An 8,762-nucleotide genomic window follows, 5' to 3' on the forward strand; every position below is an offset into this window, starting at 1 on the left:
GATGGTGGCTTTGACTGGACCAGTGGTGCTGATGGAGAGAAGTAGAGTTGTCTCCATTGTGAGCGGGTCCAAGTTGAGTCAGGTTTTGGAGTATAATCATAAGAGGGTTAAAAATAACTTCCATTAACTGGGATCATTTAATGACATTAAAAATATAAAACAATTGAATTTATTATGTGGAGCTTCAGCAAACGGAACCAAGACTGTGGAGTGGAAGTTCTGGAGGTGGCAGCAAAGTCAGGTCACCACGAGGAAGCGTGTGTCAGGAATAGAGACATACACAGCAGAGCTGGCTACTGGATGGGCGATGCATTTCCTATCACCCGAGTGCTTAAAAGAATGAGTGATCGCTATTAGGGGACTCCAGAAGATATTTTTGAGTATGCTTTTAATGTAAAATTCCTATGCCATTTAATTTTATAAATGACTAAAAATTAAGATTGTAGTGTGCAGTCTATAAAGATGTAGTTTTCATTTTAAATTATTCAAGACTCATTTTTCTGGGTCCACATCACAAATAAAGTTTTATCTATAGACAATTTGACAAAAAAAAAAAAACAACAAAATCATTCATGAGTTGCATGCAATTACACATTTAATTTGCTTTGAATTTTTAGACTTTAAAAATTAAAGTCCCAAGAGAATTAGAGAACAAATTTAATTTCCTGTTTTCTTTGTTTCCCATCTTCTTCAGGAAATTGGTGCAAGGGACTCCTAAAGGCAAAAGTCTTCTTAATAATCAGGTATGACTCAGCAGATCAGGCTTAGAGCCAGCCACTGGTAATGTTGTGGAGCCTTTGAAATATAAGACAACCAATGGTAGAGAGGTTCACTAGACTTATGATTAATTTTAAACTAGGTGTTGTATTCAGTCTTCCATATCTTCTTTCTCCTGCCTTGCTATCTTTTTATTTATTTTTCATATCCTTGTCAGGTAGAGCTCACACAGTTTAATTATCTAATAAGCATCATTTTTCCTTTTTCCTTTCATGTGGTGTACAAGTACATTGTCATTGGAACTTTTCTTTCCTAGCAGGCTTTTAAATTGGGAGAATAACTTGGTAACCCTGAAGAGTTTGGGGCAGAAAAAATAGATTTTGTTGCTCTGCCTTACACCAGCATTACTATTTTTACCTTCCAGTACACTGTTAGAGAGTCTTATCTGTTTACTTTTAAAAAAGAAAGAACATTTCCCTTCATGCACAAAATATTCCCATTGCCTAATTTTTTTGTATCTTTGCCTAGTTGCATAAGCTGTCTGGCGCATTGTTTCAGAGGCAGTCGTAATGACTAGCAAAGTTAATGCTTTCAGCTAGCTCTAAGGACAAGGAGATCTTCACATTTTTCACCCTACTTTTGACTCTTTGTTTCTTATGCAGTTGGACATTGTATTGCTCTAATTCTTTCAAAATGAAGTGTGAAATGAGTACAAAATGAAGCAGGGCAAAGGCTAATAAGGGGTTTTGACAGGAGAACACACTGGTCATAGAAACACCCTCTTTCAACAACACAAGAAAAGACTCTACCAATGGATGCCACCAGATGGTCAATACCAAAATCAGATTGATTATATTTTTTGCAGCTGAAGATGGAGAGCTCTATACAGTCAGCAAAAACAAGACCAGGAGTTGACTATGGCTCAGATCATGAACTCCTTATTGCCAAATTCAGACTTAAACTGAAGAAAGTATGGAAAACCACTAGAACATTCAGGGATGACCTAAATCAAATCCCTTACAATTATATAGTGGAAGTGACAAATAAATTCAAAGGATTAGCTCTGATAGAGTGCCTGAAGAACTATGGACAGAAATTTGTGTACAGGAGGCAGTGATCAAGACCATTCCCAAGAAAAAGAAATGCAAAAAGGTGAACTGGTTGTCTGAGGAGGCCTTACAAATAGCTGAGAAAAGAAGAGAAGTGAAAGGCAAAGGAGAAAAGGAAAGATAAACCCATCTGAATACAGTGTTCCAAAGAATAGCAAGGAGAGAAAAGAAAGCCTTCCTAAGTGATCAATGAAAGAAATAGAGGAAAACAATAGAATGGGAAAGACTAGAGATCTCTTCAAGAAAATTAGAGATACCAAGGGAATATTTCATGCAAAGATGGGCTCAACAAAGGGAAGAAATGGTATGGACCTAACAGAAGCAGAAGATAGTAAGAAGAGGTGGCTAGAATCCATGGAAGAAATGTACAAAAAAGATCTTCACAACCAAGATAATCATGATGATGTGATCACTAATCTAGAGCCAGACATCTTGGAATATGAAGTCAAGTGGGCCTTAGAAAGCATCACTACGAACAAAGCTAGTGGAGGTGATGGAATTCCAGTGGAGCTATTTCAAATCCTGAAAGATGATGCTGTGAAAGTGCTGCACTCAATATGCCAGCAAATTTGGAAAACAGCAATGGCTACAAGACTGGAAAAGGTCAGTTTTCATTCCAACCCCAAAGAAAGGCAATGCCAAAGACTGTTCAAACTACTGCACAACTGCACTCATCTCACACGCTAGCAAAGTAATGCTCAAAATTCTCTAAGTGAGGCTTCAACAGTGTATGAATTGAGAACATCCAGATGTTCAAACTGGATTTTAAAACGGCAAAGGAACCAGAGACCAAATTGCCAACATCCGCTGGATCATAGAAAAAGCAAGAGAATTCCAGAAAAACATCTACTTTTGCTTTATTGACTGTGACAAAACCTTTGACTGTATGGATCACAACAAACTGGAAACTTCTTCAAGAGATGGAAGTACCAGACCACGTGATCTGCCTCCTGAGAAATCTGTATGCAGGTCAGGAAGCAACAGTTAAAACCAGACATTAAAAAATGGACTGGTTCCAAATTGAGAAAGGAGTACATCAAATCTATATATTGTCACCCTGCTTATTTAACTTATACCCAGAATACATCATGTAAAATGCAGGGCTGGATGAAACACAAGTTGGAATCTAGATTGCAAGGAGAAATATTGATGACCTCAGATATGCAGATGACACCACACTTAGGGCAGAAAGCAAAGAGGAATTGAGGAGCCTTTTGATTAAAGTGAAAGTGGAGAGTGAAAAAGCTGGCTTAAAACTCAACATTCAAAAAGTTAAAACCATGGTATCCAGTCCCATCACTTCATGGTAAATAGATGGGGAAACAATAGAAACAATGGGGGACTTTATTGGCTCCAAAATCACTGGAGATGGTGACTGCAGCCATGAAATTAAAAGACGATTGCTCCTTGGAAGAAGAGCTATGACCAACTTAGACAGCAAGTTAAAAAGCAGAGACATTACTTTCTGACAAAGGTCCATCTAGTCAAATCTATGCTTTTTCCAGTAGTCATGTATGGATGTGAGGGCTGGACCATAAAGAAAGCTGAGGGTCAAAAAATTGATGCTTTTGATCTGCGGTTTTGGAGAAGACTCTTAAGAGTCCCTTGGACTGCAAGGAGATCCAACCAGTCCATCCTAAAGGAAATCAGTCCTGAATATTCATTGAAAGGACTGATGCTGAAGCTAAAACTCCAATACTTTGGCCTCCTGATTTGAAGAACTAACTCCTTGGAAAAGACCTGATTGAAGGCGGGAGGAGAAGGGGATGACAGAGGATGAGATGGCTGGATGGCATCACCTACTTGACGGACATGAGTTTGAGCAAGCTCTGGGAGTTTGTGATGGACAGGGAGGCCTGGCGTGCTGCGGTCCATGGGGTCGCAAAGAGTCGGGCACGACTGAGCGACTGAACTGAACCAATGAACAATTAATTCTTAGGTGTTAGGCTTTCATTCATTCATTCACTCACTGAGTGCTCATCAGGACTTAGATTCCATTTTACATGCTGGGGAGATTATGGTGAAGGAAACCCAGGTTCCTCAAGAAGTTTCCGGTTTCTAATCATGAAAGCGATCACTGCAATGCAGAGATTGTAATAATTTTAAGTACTTAATGTGGACAGCGTGATAAGAACATATAAAAGGGAGACAGTAAGTGTATCCAAGGCTCAAGAAATCTTCTTAGTGGAGACTTGGAAAAGGGTGGGGAGCAAATAAGGGATATTGTTTGGGAAATGTAGATACGATCAGCCCAAGCCAAATCAAGCAGAGGGGATAAAATGACCAAGATACGGGGCCAAGGAAAGCCATGGACTGCTGGGGAAAGAAATAGTAGGAGCGTTTGATGTGTTGCTGGTGAGGAAAGGGGAGGGAAGATGAGGCTGTGGAGGGAGGTAAGGGCTAGTTCTGGAAGGGTTGTGCGGCATGCTGAGAGCTTTAATTTTGTTCTCTTGGGCCATGGGGCTTCCCTGCTGACTCAGGTGGTAAGGAATCTGTCTGCAATTTGAGAGACCTGGGTTTGATCCCTGGGTCACAAAGATCCCCTGGAGATGGGAATGGCAACCCACTCCTGTATTCTTGCCCAGGGATAAACTGTGGACAGAGGAGCCTGGCAGGGCACAGTCCATGGTGTGGCAAAGGTCAGACATGACTGAATGACTAATACTTTAACTTTTGGGCCATGAGGGGCTATTGAGGAATTCTGAGCACAGAAGTGATGTTGTCAGCTTTGGAATATTTTGCTGGTAGCACTTTACAGTATGGATCAGAGATAAACCAAAGACATGCCTGTTATCTAGGACACTTTTTCAATGGTCTAAGCAAGTGCTTATGAAATAGGCCAATAGCCAAGGCATTAGAGAGGAGGGGTATAGATTCAGGAAGTATTTAAAGGCAGAAGCCACAAAGCTTGGTGCTATTTGACATGATGGAGGCCATGGAACAGAAACACAATTGTGAATTTTCTTTTTAATTTATTAAACTGTTACAATGTGCCAGCACTTTGCAGTCATGGCCTCATCTAATCACCAAACAAGCTTGATGTGGTAGAGACTATTTTTACTGAACATGGGGGTCTGGCTACCTGCCACTCTGAAGCCAATAAAGAGGCAAGATTGGTGGAAAGGAAAGTTTGCTTTATTCAGGAGACTAGCTCCTGGGGGCAGGTGGAGGGTGGACTCCTGTCCAAAGGCTGACTCCCCCAACTGACAATCAGCGGACAAGGGCGTTTATAGATGGATGGAGGGGGTTCCATGCAGAAACAGCACAGTCAGTTCTAAGAATCATCTTGAAGGTAGTTGTGTGGAGGTCTGATCAGTGTCATCTTGATTGTTTTCGGTACAGTTAGTCTTTAGTTCCAGGGTCAGCTTGTTCCCATTTCTTTGAGGCCAGTTCTCAGAACTGTGGGAGCGCGAGTCACAGCAGTCTAGTCATCATGCAGTTCACTTCCTCCACTTGGTGGGGGGTTTTAATATCTACAACGCAAATAGCACAGGGCTCAGAATATTACTTAAAGCTTTTGAGGAGGAAATAAAAGTCCTTGACTTTGCTCGGTGGCTAAACTATCATTATTTGGTTTTATTTGACTGTTTTTTATTTGACTGGGAATAAGGCTTTTTTTTTTTTCAGCTTTTTATTTTTTTATTTACTTTACAATACTGTACTGGAAGAAGGTTTTTAATAGAGAGGTTAATCAAACTTGGCAGAGGAACCTGGTTTATGTTCCATTTTGGTTCCAGTTTCCCCAGCTCTTTGAGGGAATGGGGTGATGATCACTGGCTACTTCCTGCTGAAGCGGGTCACAGCCCTGCCTAATTTGGGGAGTGAACGGAGAGTTGAAAACAATCTCAGGTTCTATGCTTAGCATCAATATTTTGTATTATGAAAACATTGCTTCTCTCTTTGATTATTTTATCATAGTACCTGGACATTTGAAAATTAGTGGTCATATTGCAATGAGGATAATAATCAAAATGCATCTTTATATTATTCTTGAATGTATTTTTTCCCTTAATGGTTAAAGCAGTTTATAATGTATGTTTAAGAGGCCACCAACAGGCTGTCTTGGTTAGCCTAAAGTTCAAATTAAACCACTCATAAGCCAGAATGACTTTCACATACCTCAATATGTGAAAATTTCTTCCATCATTTTCCCACTTTATTGGCAAATCTTTCAACAGAAGACACTGATAATCAATACATTTTTCTAATCATGCCAAAGTGGCTCAGTTGCCTGCTCTGAGTCCATTCATGTCCCTTGAATAGAGGTTTTTGTTTATATATTAGCCTAGTTATCCACACGGAAGGAAAAACTAATCAGACATAACAAAGAAGTACAGAGGTATGCTGATGTGGAATTATCTTATAGGCTAAGCATTTTATCACTTACACCCAATTGTCACAAAAACGCTAAAGCCAGTGGATGTGTGCTATGAGTAGTTATACTCTGTGAAAACTTCACTAGACAACTTTTTTTTCCATCCTAAATAATGACATCAAAAAATATGGATAAAAATCAAGGTAATAAGTTTCCATTGGAATTTAACAATTTTTTTTTTGCTCATTTAGTAGTATGATCTGAAATTTATCAAAAACCTGTATTTAATAACTTCTAGAACATTTCTATTAAGGACATGTACCCATACAGTATAACCTAAGAATGTTTAGTATTATCATTTAACAAAGTTTTTCATGTGATTCTCTTTACCAAGCAATCCTAGCTACTTTAGTATTTCTTCTGAGATGCCTCAGGGGCCTTCTAGAATGCTCTAATTTAGCTAGAGAAGACACTTACAACCTGTTATCAGAAGCAGTGTAGGGACTTTCCTGATGGTCCAGTGGCTAAGACTCTGCACTCCCAATGCAGGCGGCCCCAGGTTCCACTCCTGGTCAGGGAACCAGATCCCACATACTGCAACTAACAGCTCATGTGCTGCGGCTAAAAATCCCACACGTCCCAACTAAAGATCCTACATGCTGCAACTAAGACCTGGAGCATCCGAAGAAATAAATGAAAAACTTAAAAATAAATAGCATTTAAATTTTCCAGGAAAACTGTGCTCTTGAGAGAGAAACCAAATTCCAGTCTTGTACCAGCTTATTATTAATAACAAAATTCATTTATTTAATTAAATTCAATCTAGTCTTGATCAATGCTGACAACATACAAAATTCTTTTCTCAAAGTTCCTTTTTGACAAACCTTTTATCACTCTCTGGATCCATATTAATTTAGCCCTTACTTTCCCCACGCATAAACAAACAGCTCTAGGACAAAATTCTTCTCCTTTTCTTCTCCAGTCTTTATACCTTCTCTCACTGACAATATGTACCATACTTGCTTTATACACTGAAATGTTTCCTTTATTATTCTAGTAGCTTTAATTATATATTACAACTTTCCACCTTTAAAAGACCTTAACAAAACCAAGAAACAAGTAGTTGCATTGTTACACCAGCAATTTGTAATTGGCAAACACTCTCCATAACCTCTAAAAACATACATTTTTCTCATAGCACAATTTCTCTTTAATGTACAAGATGCATGTTTAGTGAACTAAACATCTTGTAAAGTCCTACTAATTAACCCAAAGCTGAAGTCTCAGGCAAAGTGGTCTGTGTTTATATTTCAAGGACATGATAAGAGTTAACTTCAAGCTTTCTCTTAGGTATATATTTGTTCTCTCGGGGTCAGAATTCTGAAAACAGTATTTTATCAAGCTAGCTTTCTTCAGCTGAGCCAGCTGGGGAGCTTTAAAAGAGTTTCATTTTAACCCATTTTCTCTGGAGTCTAAAGAAGACTGTCACCACACGTTGTCTTAAAAAATCTTTCCTTTTCTTTATGAATTTTTCTAATGAGTTAAACCTGAATTTCCTACTTTACAAAAGACAACAAAGATACCAATCACATGAATGAAATATATGCTCACGCACCGGAAGACAGAACTGTCACAAATTTGCCAAGAGGATGAGTAATAAGGAGTCCCCAGCAACCACTTCCCAACACAAAGGGTCCGCAGCTTCGGGTGCCCATCATAACCAGCTAGCAGCATACCCAGTGACACTCAGTGCTCACAAACTGTCCTCAGAGGCAGACACACATCTCAGCCAATTGGCAAAATGCCCAAGCAGCGGTCCCTGCTCAAGAGAGGTTTGCGGTGTGCGCGCCAGAGCACTTACTTGGTCTTGGAGCTTCATCAGCTTGTCCAGGTGTCTGCTTCTATTCCACCAGGGAAAAGCATAGTTGGCAGCCAGTGCCGAGCAGGGGAGAATCAGAGGGGGATCCCCGAAGCAAGCGGTTTTGGCAGCTGCTAAGAACATCCCCCCAAACCCCGGCTCTCAAGGCCAGTGAGCCACCTGCCGTGGGCTCCTCACAGGCATCCCGGCCAGCCCAGCGCCATGGCCATGGGCTGCTGAAAGAGGGGAAACCCAGGAGGCAGTATCACGAGAGCACAGGAACCTCATGTTGGGCACCAAAAATCTGAAAGGGGGAGTCCAGCTGCCTCTTGTTTTGAAGCCGATAAAGAAGCAAGGTTGGTGGAAAGGGACGTTTGTTTTATTTCAGAGGCCAGCAACCAGAGGGAGGGGAGCTCCTGTCCAAAGGCCGACTCCTCACGCTGACAATCAGGGGGTTGGGGGGGAGAAGGGGCTACATGCAGAAACAGACAGTCAGCTCTGGGAGTCTTCTCGAAACTGGTCCTGCAGTGGTCTGATTGGATGCTCACGTGGTACTCATGACCAATACTGATTAGCCAAGCATTTTTTTAATCAGCTTTAATCCCTTTTGCTAATGAAGTGAAGGTAAAGAACCTGATTTAATTAGACAATGCAACTCAACTCTCAGCTTCTTTTGCGGTTACGAGCCAAAGGAAGAAACTTTAACACAGATAGGTCACCGTCGCCCAAGACGGATTTGCATGCTATGAGCACGGCACAGGGG

At 40.5% G+C, this 8,762-nt stretch overlaps 1 long non-coding RNA gene across 1 annotated transcript; it reads right to left on the bottom strand.

Annotated features, from left to right (window-relative positions):
• Positions 1 to 4,778: 4,778 nt before the first annotated feature.
• On the bottom strand, positions 4,779 to 8,456 carry LOC121818039 (uncharacterized). Its single transcript, XR_006058147.2, has 2 exons — positions 8,003 to 8,456; positions 4,779 to 5,299 (listed from the first exon to the last, which is right to left on the bottom strand). It is a non-coding gene; the product is annotated as an uncharacterized LOC121818039 (long non-coding RNA).
• Between the last annotated feature and the right edge of the window lie 306 nt (positions 8,457 to 8,762).

This window comes from Ovis aries, chromosome 26, assembly GCF_016772045.2.
Source record: "Ovis aries strain OAR_USU_Benz2616 breed Rambouillet chromosome 26, ARS-UI_Ramb_v3.0, whole genome shotgun sequence".
NCBI lineage: Eukaryota > Metazoa > Chordata > Mammalia > Artiodactyla > Bovidae > Ovis > Ovis aries.